The 14,698-nt window shown below is 40.0% G+C and overlaps 1 long non-coding RNA gene across 7 annotated transcripts in view; it reads right to left on the bottom strand.

Moving 5' to 3' along the window:
- Positions 1-14,698, bottom strand: part of LOC129563799 (uncharacterized) — a 519,846-nt gene that overhangs the window by 191,061 nt on the left and 314,087 nt on the right. For all 7 annotated transcript variants that reach the window (XR_016036934.1, XR_016036930.1, XR_016036931.1 and 4 more), the window contains one exon: positions 6,077-6,145. This is a non-coding gene — a long non-coding RNA (uncharacterized LOC129563799). The remainder of the gene's footprint in view (positions 1-6,076; positions 6,146-14,698) is intronic.

The following is a 14,698-nucleotide window of genomic DNA, read 5'->3' as shown; positions in this document are numbered from 1 at the left end:
GGCTAATTTGTGCCTGAGCTAAATCATGTGCAACCTCCAATGAAAGAGCTAAGTCTCAATTAACCAGAATCCAATTAAATGGATCCTTCAACTAAATGCATCCCCTTTCTGCAGAGGGTGCCCAGTGATAAGAAAAAAACACATCACAGAAATTTAGTATAGTATGAGTGTATGGCAAGGGAAGAGGGAATATAGCTGTGTGACTTTGGGCAACTTCTTTATACTCTCTGACTCTCCATTTCCTTATCTATATAGCAGTTGCTAGCTGGCAACCCACTCCAGTGTTCTTGCCTGGAGAATCCCAGGGACAGGAGAGCCTGGTGGGCTTCCGTCTATGGGGTCACACAGAGTTGGACACGACTGAAGTGACTTAGCAGCAGCAGCAGCAGCATTAATGTAGGGTGCTTCACACAGCACCTGGAACTTAGTAAGAACCCAATAAATCTTAGCATATATTTATACTCTTTTAGTCTATAAAGCCACTCAAAACCATCTCCCAGGGGATGATTTGCTGTGAGTACCCACCCAGCCTTCACCTTCACCCATTTCCAAAAGTAAATAGTGATCCATCGCTCTGAACAATGTTACCGATGCCCAACAAGGACTTTCTCACTGAAGAATCTGTAACATTATTTCTAAAGCTGGAAAGAGAGCTCAAACATAAATATCTGAGATGGTATAATGCCCAAACAATATTCATGTTCCATTTCCCTTTATATTTTTTAATCTCACTGACCGCTAGTTCCCCCAAATGAATTGATCTTTAACTTTGTGTGATGCAGACCACACATTTCGCACTGGCTGACTTGACACTTCCATCCAACAGCCCAGTTTCTGAGACAGTGTGTTAGGCTCACAGCAGAAATGAATAGGCCTCTGAAGTTCTCTAAGTACAGCATTATGCACAATTAGGCACTTAATTGGGCACCATATCCTGTTGATGATAATTATCTTTATTATCCCCACTATCAGCCTGAAGCAAAACTGTTCAAAAGACAAGTTGTTTTCTAGCCTCAAACAACCAATAGATACTTTTCTTTCCCAGTGTTGTCCCTCAGGTGGCCAGTGCCCCATACTCTCTGACACCCATTCACACCGAGGTATAGAGGATCAATGACAGTTAAAAGGGGCTTTCCTGTTGGTCCTTCGGTATGCTAAGTTGCTTCTGTCACTTTGGACTCTTTGTGACCCCTCAGACTGCAGCCCGCCAGGCTTCCCTGTCCATGGGATTCTCCAGGCAAGAATACTGGTGTGGGTTGCCATTTCCTTCTTCAGGGGATCTTCCCGACCCAGAGATCGAACCTGCATCTCTTTTGTCTCCTACATTGGCAGGTGGGTTCTTTACCACTAGCTCCACCTGGAAAGCCCTGGTGGTCCAATGGTTAAGAATCCACCTTGCAATGCAGGAGACATGGGTTCAATCCCTGGTCTGGGAAGATCCCACATGCTGCAGAGCATCTAAGCCCAAGAGCCACAACTACTGAGCCTGTGCTCTAGAGCCCAGGAACTGCAACTACTGAGCCCACATGCAGCAACTATTGGAGACCTCACACCCTAGAGCTCGTGCTTCCCAACAGGAGAAGCCACCACAATGAGAAGCCCATGTACCATAATTGGAGAGCAGCCCCAGCTCTCGATAACTAGAGAAAGCCCCCTCACAGCAACGAAGACTCAGCATAGCCAAAAACAAATAAATAAAAATTTTAAGTGGATTTAAAGATATATATATATATATATATAAAATGTACATGCTCAGTCACTCAGCAGTGTCTGACTCTCTGCAGCCCCATGGACTGTAGCCCATCAGACTCCTCTGACTACAGAATTTCCCAGGCAAGAATACTGGAGTTGAGTGCTATTTCCTCCTTCAGGAGACCTTCCTGACCCAGGGATCGAACTGGCATCTCTTGGACTGGCAGGCAGATTCTTTACTACTAGTCTCACCTGGGAAGTCCATGTATAGGATAGAAGGTCCTCAAGGTCAGTTTTCATAATAATCCAAAAGAAGGGCAATGCCAAAGAATGTTTAAACTACCAGACAATTGCACTCATTTCACATGCTAGCAAGGTTATTCTCAAAATCCTTCAAGCTAGGCTTCAGCAGTATATGAACCTAGAACTTCCAGATGTACAAGTTGGATTTGGAAAAGGCAGAGGAACTAGAGATCAAATTGCCAGCATCTGTTGGATCATACAAAAAGCAAGGGAATTCCAGAAAAAAAAATCTACTTCTGCTTCATTGACTATGCCAAAGTCTTTAACTGTGTCGATCACAACAACTTGTGGAATATTCTTAAAGAGATGGGAATACTAGACTACCTTACCTGCCTCCTGAGAAACCTGTATGCAGGTCAAGAAGCAACAGTTAAAAGTAGACATGGAACAGTGGACTGGTTTAAAATTGGGAAAGGAGTACTTCAAGACTGCATACTGTCACCCTGCTAATTTAACTTATATACAGGGTACATTATGTGAAATGCCAGGCTGGATGAAGCTCAAGCTGGAATCAAGATTGCTGGGAGAAATATCAACAACCTCAGATGTGCAGATGATAGCACTCTATTGGCAGAAAGCAAAGAGAAACTAAAGAGCCTCTTGATGAAGGTGAAAGAGGAGAGTGAAAAAGCTGACTTAAAACTCAGCATTCAAAAAACTAAGATCATGGCATTTGGCCCCATCACTTTATGACAAATAGAAGGGGGAAAAGTGGAAACAGTGACAGATTTTATTTTCTTGGGATCCAAAATCACTGTGGATGATGACTACAACCCTGAAATTAAAAGACACTTGCTTCTTGGAAGGAAAGCTATGACAAACCTAGACAGCATATTAAAAAGCAGAGATATCACTTTACCAACAAAGGTCTGTATAGTCAAAACTATAGTTTTTCCAGTAGTCATGTACGGATGTGAGAGTTGGACCATAAAAGAAGGATGAGAATTGAAGAATGGATGCTTTCGAACTGTGGTGCTGGAGAAGATGCTTGAGAGTCTCTTGGACAACAAGGAAATCAAATCAGTCAATCCTCAAGGAAATCAACCCTGAATATTCATTGGAAGGACTGGTGCTGAAGCTCCAATACTGTGGCCACCTGATGCAAAGAGCCAAGTCATTGGAAAAGACCCTAATGCTGGGAAAGATTGAGGGTGGGAGAAGAGGGTGACAGATGATAAAATGATTAGATAGCATCACCGACTCAATGGGAATGACTTTGAGTAAACTCTGGGAGACACTGAAGTACAGGGAAGACTTGCTGTTGCAGTTCATGGGGTCACAAAGAGTCGGAGATGACTTAGCAACTGAACAGCAACAAAAGTGTTTTAGAGGATGGAAAAAGACTTCCAGGAACCCCTGACATCATGCCACCTAGGCATGTGCTACTCCAAAGTAAGAAGAATCAGCTGCGTAAACAAGCACAGACCTACACAGGATACTCAGTATTTCTCAGTGAGTCACTACTGCCCAAGAAAACCTAAGACAAAACTAAAATACAATGTAGATGATGTCTATCCTAATGGTCATTAAGAGCAATTTTGAATGATAAAATATATAAGTGGTATGGTAAGTCATTCAGAGGCATGAAAACCAGTTAGATTTCCTGTAAGTTCCCAAGCAAATAAAGTACCCTGGCAAAATGACACAACTGTTAGCAACACTTGGATTTGTAAACTAGAAGAGAAGCGAAGTCAGGAACCCTGTTCAGTTGCCACCACACCTCTTGGAGGAGGTCCTAGACTTGTCTGCCTTCCTTTTTCCTTCTTTCAATCCTTCTGATAGTGGGGAAAACAGGGCAAGAAAACAACAAAAGAGAGAACTACTTCACAGTTTGCTTCAGACCAGTCCTACCCTGGACTCAGGCCTCCATTCTCATATTAACGTTCTGCCCACACACTTTCATTCTTTACGAATTCCCAAAATCCACTTAACAGAGTTAAAAATCTCTAGCTGAGTTCCCATCAGCACTCTCTGTGGAAAGAAGATACCTAGTGAAAGTGAAACTGTGCATGTCTGGCCCCACGAAGGGTGAAATATTTGGATAATGTGTTGGACATTTCAAATACCTTCCATTTTCTGCTGAGGTAGCCTGACTTGCTGAGAATATGTTCTCTGGGAAGAAAAAAGTTAAGTGGTCTATTCCAGATCCTCAGTGGGGCAGTGAGCTTGACAGAACGTCAAGGAGAGGAAGCCAATTAGCATAGTTTTTACCATGACAACCAGTGCACCTTCCTAAGAAATCAGTGAGATTCACACACTGACAGAGAAGGGAGAGGAATGTCAGAGAATGTGCTGACTTTGAAAGACCCCTTTTTGAGATAAGTCAATATTATGCATTTTCTCAAAATGTCTAGAAATGGAGAATTATTGTTGTCAATGACATGACATTCATTTAGCTCAGGCATGCATAGTTTCTGGATGGTGGAAAGCATCAGCAAGAGCGGAAGACTGAGAAAGTACCCCAATTATATGCATGGTTTACAGTTCAGCTGGAGTGGAGGGCCTTAGGACAGGGCAGATCCAAACACATCTTGGCACACATCACTCAGTTTAAGAGATACAGACATCACTGAAATTTTAAGGCATGAATTAGATAACCCTGTATATGAGACAGCAAAAGAGACACAGATGTATAGAACAGTCTTTGGGACTCTGGGGGAGAGGGTGAGGGTAGGATGATTTGGGAGAATGGCATTGAAACATGTATATTATCATATGTGAAACGAATCGCCAGTCCAGGTTCGATGCATGATACAGGATGCTCTGGGCTGGTGCACTGGGATGACCCAGAGGGATGGGATGGGGAGGGAGGCGGGAGGGGGGTTCAAGATGGGGAACACATGTATACCTGGGGCGGATTCATGTCAATGTATGGCAAAACCAATACAATATTGTAAAGTAATTAACCTCCAATTAAAATATTTTTTTAAAAAAGAAAAAAGTAAAAAAAAAAAAAAGAAGACATTATCTTCATTCATTCATTCATGAATTTCCATCTCTGCTAAATAAATTTCCCCATCTCAAAAGCTCTCCTTTCCTGACCCAATCTAAAATGCAAGTTCTTATCCCTCTATGAAGACTCCTTTCTAAAGTTACCCCTGGTTCCAATGATCAATATTTTTCAGATCTTCTCTTAAGAGTCCACACCACACATCTCAGTACTGAATTCTACATTATTTTATAATACTATTTAGTATATTTATGTCATATTTCCCATTGTGACAGTAATTTCAAGGGCATTCTTCTTCTGTATCTCTGAGTACTACATAATGTTGGGTTAAATGCCTAATAAAAATGTACATGGTGCTTGAATGCTCACAGAGTTCATGAACCTGTGTCTAATTTAAGGGTGACTATATGACCTTGAACCTAGTGCCTGTATTACTGCAGCAGAAAATAACGACTTATGATGTTCTCCATGGAAAATAAAGAGGCACAGCAGTAGGCAGGATTTTGCTACCATTGTGGATTTCCTCGTTGTAAATCACTAGGATGATGAAGAAGAAAAGAATGAGTCATCATTTGCAGTCCAGTCCCAGTAGGTATTTATAGCCAATTCTAGAAATAGTGTTCTCACAACTGTGTGCCTTAATTCTATTCTTCCTTCAAGGCTCAGCTTAGCTGTCACTTCCTCTATGATTCCTTCCTTGTTTCTTCATCCGGAAGGATTCCCAGGCTTTTTTCAACTACTGGAGCATTTTATCATGCCTCCTGTCATGACATATCACTTTTTGCTTTGTGTTGTAGTTATTTATGTCCTTGTTTTCTCTCCCCTACTAGACACATATAGTAACATATACTAAGTACACAATATACACATATTGACATTTATATATATTATTTGATTTAACCCTTAAAGCAATTAAGTTGAAGTAAAGACTATTCACATGTCAATTTTACAAATGGGGAACTGAGACTCTGAAAGATTAAGTCATTTGCTCAGGATCATACAACCAATTAGTGTCAGAGGTAGAATTTGATTTGAGAGTCAGTAGTCTTAATAACTATGCTATAATGACTCAATCAATGGTGAATGAAGGAAAGAAGAAATGCAATGAATTAAAATATAGTACTGTCTTACCTGATATAGGCTTTCCAGCCATTTGTACTTCTTTAGGCTGTGACTGATCAAGTGTCTGATGCTTCCTACCTGTAAAAGAATAATCAGACCCAATGTCAAAAGCAAGAGATCAAGTTATAGACTTTCAATATCACCTGTTATTCAGCCAAGAAACGAGTCCTGATTTACATTTTCAGTCTCTCCTTGATCTGCAAACTACACAAGGTTCTTATGTGCAATTTTTGCATACTATTCACCAAGAATACAGTAGAATTTTGGAACTACTCTCACCCGTCAGGCCGGGGGATCATGAGCTAGGCAATATGAGCCTACCAAACTCAGCTAAACTTATTTTTTTCCAAAACTACTGAAATTAGAATGCACTACCAGTGTTCAACCCTAGATTCAGCGTTAAGATGGTTCCCGGTGCACACGTGCCAGATTCAGTCTGTGAAATAGCAGCATTCATTGATTAAACCAAAAGTGGTTAGGGACCAAGAAGACATCTATAAATGTTCATATTTTTTAAAGTTAGGTAAAAACAGCTTATTCTTAAACTATAACACTTTAGCCTTTATCTGAAGTCCTCAACAGTGGCAGGCCCACCGCTGGCCATGCACAACATTCCTCTGGATGGTCAATGTGGATACCTAGAAAAGAATGCAAATATGGTCTCTACTAAAAATTGCTGTTATCTCGCCATTCCATTGTACAGGTATAACTGTGGTTGTAGTATAGTGTTTCAGACAATGAGTTCTGATGTCAGCCAGCCTGAATTCAAATCCTGGCACAACAACTATCTTGAACAAATTACTTAACTGCTCTGTGCCTCCATTTCCTTATATCTAAAATTAGATAATAAGAGTCCTACTTTTGGGACTTCCTGGGTAGCACCATGGGTAAGAAGGCAGAGGACATGGGTTTGATCCCTGGTCCAGGAAGATCCCACATGCCTCGGAGCAACTAAGCCTGTGCACCACAACTAAAGCCTGCATTCTAGAGCCCATGAGCCACAACTACTGAGCCCTCATGCTGCAACTACAGAAGCCTGCATGCCTAGAGCTGATGCTCCACAGCAAGAGAAGCCACCTCAATGAGAAGCCCGTGTACCACAATGAAGAATAATCCTCACTTGTGGCAATGAGAGAAAGCCTGAGCAAAACAATGAAGACCCAGCATAGCCACAAAAAAAAATTAATTTTAAAATGAAATAATTTTTTTAAAAGAGTCTTACTTCTTTCAGAAATGGTTAGTATTACATGAGTTATATGTGCATAATACTTATTCCTGGCCACAAACAAGTGTTATATAAGTATTGCTATTATTATTTTAATATGTAAGTAGTTTTAATATTCAAGATCTGTATAGTGCAGTAGCTCTCAACCTGGAACAATTTTTGCCTCTCAGGGGACATTTAGCAAAGTCTTGGGACATTTTTGGTTGTCATCAATAAAGAGGGGAGGAGATGCTATTGACATCTAGGAGGTAGAATCCAGGAAAAATGCTAAACATCTGACAATGGACAAAACAGACCCCTACAACAAAGGATTACCTGGCCCCCAAAATTAATAGTGCTGAGGCTGGAAAACCTGGCAGAGGCAACCTCTACTTTATGGGAACTCAGTGGACCAAAATTCGAAATGACAAATGCCAATAAATAACAGGTGATAATTTCTCTTCAAAAAGCTTTCACCAAAGGATGTTTCAATATCAGAACTTAATAGATTTATGGCTTACAGCTTAATTATAGCTTCATTCACATATTTATAAATATTTTATACACATATAACAATGGGAACTTTATAAATTCAATATTAGCTAATATACTTAAGGCAAAATATGGGTAGAAATTTTGTAAATGATTTCATAATGCAAATATGTAAACCTCCCCATTTCAGCCTTCTTAAAGAAGTTACAGGGAAGTGAGCAAGATAAAAATTTAAAGGTAACATCTTATACATCAGTGCCAGCTGAAGACAAAGCACATCTAAATCGATAACTCACATTAAAGAGAAAAGAGAGAGTTGGCATCAACATCTACTTCTCAGGAATTGATCAACTTGTTGAATGCGGCCCATCTATAAAGCCAACTTGAATTATCTAGGTATTGTCTTATCTACTCTCAGATTGGCTATTAACTGAATGATTCAGCCAACCTAGTCAATGTGCCTTATGTGTTTGAGACCTGTTACTACAACAGCAACTGGTCAATGAAGAGAAAAATCAACCAATTACCCTTGCACTGTTTAGATCTAGTTCCCTCACCTCACCTCAACTTTTCCCAGACAAACCCACACACAGTTATTTGGATTGTTTCTAGGTTCTATTCAGTTGTTTTGGGTTTAAATAAACAAAAACTCCTTCCTCCTGGAATCTCTACTTTTAGAACCACAGCTTGGCTTCTCTCTTCAAGTTGAATTGTATGCCTTATGTACCTATTGTATGCTTGGCACTGCATATTTTTAAAAAGCTTAAGTCTAGAGGTAAAAGTCAAGCTTATTCACATGAAACAATTAAAGGATAAATTGTAAGAGTGTAAAGTCAACCCTTGAGCAATGCAGGGGTTAGGCATCCAGATCCTATCACAGTTGAAAATCCACATGTAACTGCAGTCAGCCCCTGTATCTTGCAGTTCCACATCCACAGATTCAACCAACCATGGATCATGTAGTGCTACTTCTGTAGTACATATTTATTGAAAAATCATCTGTGTTTAAGTGAATCTGCACAGTTCATACCTGTATTGTTCAAGGTTCAAATTTTTATTTGAGTTTTCGATTCAGCAGTTCTGGCCGAGCTTATATAGTACAGATGATTAGCCAACTTACTGAACAAGAGTTCTAAAGGTGAATTTAATGAGATAGAGCTACAGGACAGTATGTAAAAGTGGTCTTTGGACTAATACTGACATGAATTCAAATCCAAGCTCCACTATTTCTTAGCTACTTAACTTAAAGCAAGTTACTTTAAACTTTTTGAACCTCAATACCCCCATCTGTTTTAAAATGAAGATAAAAGGATTTTCCTCATTGGGTGGTTGTGAGGCTCAATCAAGATAATGAAGAAAACAGCACAGTTTAACGTATTCTATATAGGGTGGCCACAAGTTCCTATGCATACCAGTTAGACATTATCTGTATATTTCCATTACACAAATTTAATTCTTCTTCATTCTTCTGGAATATCCCTTCTTCTTAATGGTTAGAAATCATTTAAGCAGTACCTGAGAGTTATTTTGGGTCTTCAACTATTGTTATTCCAAGTCTTATTGCATGAGATTATAAAAGAAAACTTTTTCTCAAAAGAGAGATCATTCAGGGAACTTCCATTTAACATGTATAGGGATTTTGTTGCAATTCTTTAAGTAATCATTAATTTCAAGCCCTTGTTTTTATTATCATTGGCATTTTGTGGTTATTCAGAGGAGAAGGAGAGGTAGGAGGAAAAAGAAAAAGAGGAGGTGGAAGAGGTAAAAAAAAAAAATAAAGAGGAAAAAGTGGAAATGGAAAAAGGTGAAGCCTTACTTCTAAAGGAATAGGAAAGGTCATCCAGGCAAAGAGTACAACATAAACAAAGACACAAAAGCAAGAATGAGTCGGTGGATCATAAACTGGCCAGTCTGATTGGATCACAAGGAACATGTTGGGTGTAATGATGCACAAGGAGAATAGCAATAGTGACTTGTTACCAAGTAACTACTTCCCTGTTAAGGAGTCAAACTTTGAAATACCACATGCCTACCCCTCTGTATTTTCAACTGTTTTCCTTCCTGGTGACTTTGAAAAAGGCAAATGCCCACTGATTTTAGAAAACATATTCAAGACATGACAAGCTCACCACCGGTCCTGGTCAATGAATTGACTACCCCAGGTACTTCTTGGACTAGAGGGATTTCGTTTCCCACTACTCTAAACCTTCAATTTCCAGTCACAGTAGGTTGGCTCAATCTCACTTGAAATGAATTACAGACAGATGAAGTCCCCAGCATCCTAGGTAAAAAGCAAGAAGTTAGAATGTTTATAAACTGCCAGCTAACCCATGATGTCTGCCACCTCTAAATCAGCCAAAGTTGGCACAGGTGTGTGAGTTATCTCCCCATAACTCAGCATTTCTTTTGCGTTTCAGGGATTTTTTTATAAAACAGTCTAACACAATTACCTTTGTATTTTGGTTCATGTTCCATTCAAATTCTTCCAAATAGAATAAGTTACCCCAAAAGGTTTTCAACAGATTTGATGCTGAGGGAGAGAGAGGGAGGGGGGAGAGGGGAAAGGGGAAGAAGAGGGAAAGAGAGCAGGAGAGAAGAACAAATTTCATATATGAATCAATCTAAGGTTTTATCTTAGGGAACCAAACAGATAAGCCATAAGTCATGAAACTATTTCCCTCGGTTTCAAATCCTCTGTAAGCCCTAACTCCAGCACCCTGAGCAGTCTGCACAGAGCAGCAGTGAACAATAGACAGCCACCTCCCAGCACAGACAATTGATGGCTGCCCACCTTCAGTGCCCTGTTTGCTCTCAGCACCAACTGAGTCACAGAATTCTCAGGGATGGACAGCCTGACTCTTCTGGGTACAGCACAACTTTGTATTCAAAGGGCAACAGAGCTGGTACTTGGCAAACATGTCAGGCAATGGAACCTCTCTTTAATACCTGTACCACCTTCCTAACCCTTCTGTGCCCCCCAAATTGCCACATCTCTGCTACCTGTGCAGTACATCCTATGATGAAATGGAAAGGATGGGAATCTGGAATCAACAATAAGGATTTATCACCACTAACTATATGACCTTAGTCATGTTGCTAACCTCTCTGAGCCTCAGTTGCATAATCTGTAAAAAGGAGGTAATACTACCTGCATCATAACGTTATGTCAATTAGAAAAAAAAAAAAACATTGTTAACATGCTTAGGACAAGGCCTGACACTGAATACTCAAAACAATAAATGGCAACTATCGTGGTTATTACTATTACTGTCCAGGACCATCTCCCTGCCAACATCAGGTATGCCTTCTCTGGAAAGGGCTCCATCATTCGTTCATTCATTGGGAATGTACTGAAAACCTACTCTGTGCCCAGAAATATCCTGTATACCAGAAGCATAACAATGAACAAAACAAGGTGGCTGACAGTAAGAAACTCATACTCTAAACTGAGAATTATAATGCAATCTTGTGATTGAGAGCCACAATCAGAATCCTGAGCATATAAGAAGCATAACCCAGTCCCAAGAAGGTGGAGAGGAGAACTGGAAAGAATCAGGGCTATCTGAGTTCAGAACAGAACAGGTTAGCAGGAAGGCTATGGCTTCTTAAATAATCAGGGGTCCTAAGACATGGCATGCACACACGCACGTGCATGTGCGCGCACACACACACACACACACACACAACCAGGTCCAAGTGTGGGGATGCAAAACAAATTAGGCTCCAGTTGGTGACATAGATCCTGCAGTGGTAGGTTTTGATGCTGGGATGGGCAGATTTAACTCACAAATTTAATGTACCCCAGTTCTAAATAGGCTGCATAAAAGCCAGGCCTAACAATATTTACATCTTGTAAATATGATTAGATATTTACATATTGTAAATATGATTAGATGATAAATAAGATTAGATGATACAAGGCCTATAAATATGTACAAAGTGGTTTATGAGCCAGAATCCTTAGTAAATATTACTGAACACCTACTAGAAGTCAGGCACTACACTGGGTGCTTTTGGTTTACAAAGACACCTTATCTTTGCCTTCACAGAGCTTACAGTACTGGCGGGGAGACAGACATCAGTCACATGTATAAATAGTAACAGACAATGAAAATTCCATCCAGTGGACCTCCCAAAGTGCCACCCAAATTCACCCATTCCACATATGATATCCGATTCCCAGAGAAATCTAAGTGGGTAGAAGAAATAGTGATCATTTAGAGGGCGACTCCCCTCAGGTAACATGTGTCAGTTTTAGGAGTGGCCATCTGGAGACAGCATTCACCTCAAAGGGATGTCTGTGATGGCGGCATTCCAGGCCATGTGGCACACTAGTAACAGTTGTATTGTTTAGGCCCTTTTTGCAGACCTCATAGCATGGTGAGGCCATCTGCTCCTGCCCTCATGTTTCCTAAAGGACTAACTGTGGAGAGATCTCAGTCATGCATGTTAAGCGAAAACCATGAACATATTTTACTGCCCTACTCCCTTCACAAAAGATAGCAGTTCTCTGGTAAAGAGAGAATCTTTTGATTTTGCTGTTCATTCACTTAGTTACGCATTCACATATTCAACAAATAATTAATGAGTGCTTACAATGTGCTGAGCACTGCCAGGCACCAAGGGAAAATAAAGATATGGTCCCTGCCCTCAGGCAGCTCACAGTCTATCAGGAAAATGAACAAATAGTTATGAGAAAGTATGATGAATCTTGGAATGGAATAATCACAAAATGCTGAAGACACAAAAGGATAAAACACTGAAGTCCAGGGGAAGAAGGAGCCTGACAAGGCTTCCCAGAGCAGGAAGAATTTCAATGATTAGTAATAGTGAACTTAGACAAAGAAGAGAAATGGCATTTTGGGCAGAGGGCACAGCATAGGCAAAGGTATGGATATGAGAAACAACACATCATGTATGTATAGGGAGGAAGACCAAACCTCCTGGTAACCAAGACACTCCCAATTACTCTTGTTATCTATCCAGGCATAGTTATAAATGGCAGTCCCTTTCATTCTCAGAATTGTCCATTTGGATAAAACATTTATGCAATAACCCTGCATATATGAGGAACTTCAAGGAGTTTGAGAGGCAGCATAATAAAGAAGTTGCATAGACGCTGGAGTGAGAATGGTGCCCATAAGTCTGAACCAAGACAAGAGAAGGTAGTTACTGGACTACTTTGAAACGTGCTTTGCCATTTTTAAAATTCTAATCACAAAGTCAAATTTCCCAGCCATGTCCATGTACACTATAATTCTACTCAAAACTGGACCATTAGGTTCTATTTATACATTCCTAGGACCAGCTCTGCCATTTCCTAACTGTATGACCCAGGGCAAGTTGATTAAACATGCTAGTCCCAGCTTCCTATCTGTAACATGAGAATTCATTCAAACATTCACTAAATACTTATATATTGACTATAATGTTCTATACTAAGAATATCCCTAGTCATGATTCCTGCCTTTATGCAACTTATAATCTAACGAGGGAGACAGATATAAAATAAGCAATGAAAGAATATTAAATAAATTTACCATTTTATGAGAACAGCATAGTTCTGATGTCAAAGCTGATAAAGACAGCATATGTATGCATGCACACATGTAAACACATACAAAAGATATTGATCCATCTTAGTTACAAATATAGATCTTAAAAAGCTTAATAAAATACTAATCAATCAAACGAGTATATGATGATACCCAGTAGGATTAATTCCTCAAATTCCTTTAATATTAGAAATCTACAACCATAATACATCTTGTATCAACAGAGCAATGAAAAATTATCTATATGATGATCATAATGTATGTTAAAGGTAATTTATTGAATTCTGTTACATTACTAATAAAGACTCCTGCTGCTGCTGCTGCTGCTAAGTCGCTTCAGTCGTGTCCGACTCTGTGCGACCCCAAAGACGGCAGCCCACCAGGTTCCCCCGTCCCTGGGATTCTCCAGGCAAGAACACTGGAGTGGGTTGCCATTTCCTTCTCCAATGCATGAAAGTGAAAAGTGAAAGTGAGGTCTCTCAGTCGTGTCCGACTGAGTGACCCCATGGACTCAGCCTACCAGGCTCCTCCACCCATGGGATTTTCTAGGCAAGAGTACTGGAGTGGCTTGCCAGTGCCTTCTCCGAATAAAGACTCCTAGTAAACTTTAAATAGGATAATAACATGACAAAGACTATTTTTGTCTCAAACCAATAGCTAACATCCTAACTAATAGTGAAGCTAGATCAGTGGTTCTATAATACCTAAACAGAGAAATTATTTTGAGATTTAAAGATTTTTACAGTACTGGTATAATGAAGATGGTTAATATTAATAACTGGTAACAGCTAGTTGGAGAAGGCAATGGCAAGCCACTCCAGTACTCTTGCCTGGAAAATCCCATGGATGGAGGAGCCTGGTAGGCTGCAGTCCGTGGGGTCGCTAAGGGTCGGACACGACTGAGCGACTTCACTTTCACTTTCACACATTGGAGAAGGAAACGGCAACCCACTCCAGTGTTCTTGCCTGGAGAATCCCAGGGATGGGGGAGCCTGGTGGGCTTCCGTCTATGGGGTCACACAGAGTCGGATACGACTGAAGTGACTTAGTAGTAGTAGTAACAGCTAGTAATATTGGGGATGATTATAGTTATTATAATCATAATTATTATTTAAGCTATAGTACAAGGAGTATGAATATTGAGGCATAGTTCAAAATTATAGGGATAAAGTAACATCATGGAGTGTTTTATATGTTATACTAAAAAGATAGCCTTCTATGCTGTATGTAAAAGTGGAGTTAAAAGCAGAGCAGTTATAAGAGCATATTGATATTCAACAGATCACTCTGTTGTGTGGAGATAGATTGATATGAGAAGAATGGAATCAGGAAAAGCAGTTAATCACCTAAAAAATGACCATGAACTAAAGAAAAAATGTT

The sequence above is a fragment of the Moschus berezovskii genome, chromosome X (genome assembly GCF_049115385.1).
Source record: "Moschus berezovskii isolate FMDL1 chromosome X, NW_MosBer_1.0, whole genome shotgun sequence".
Taxonomy (NCBI): Eukaryota; Metazoa; Chordata; class Mammalia; order Artiodactyla; family Moschidae; genus Moschus; species Moschus berezovskii.
Note: the sequence above shows the minus strand (reverse complement) of the source record. Positions and strands in the feature narration are given on the sequence as shown.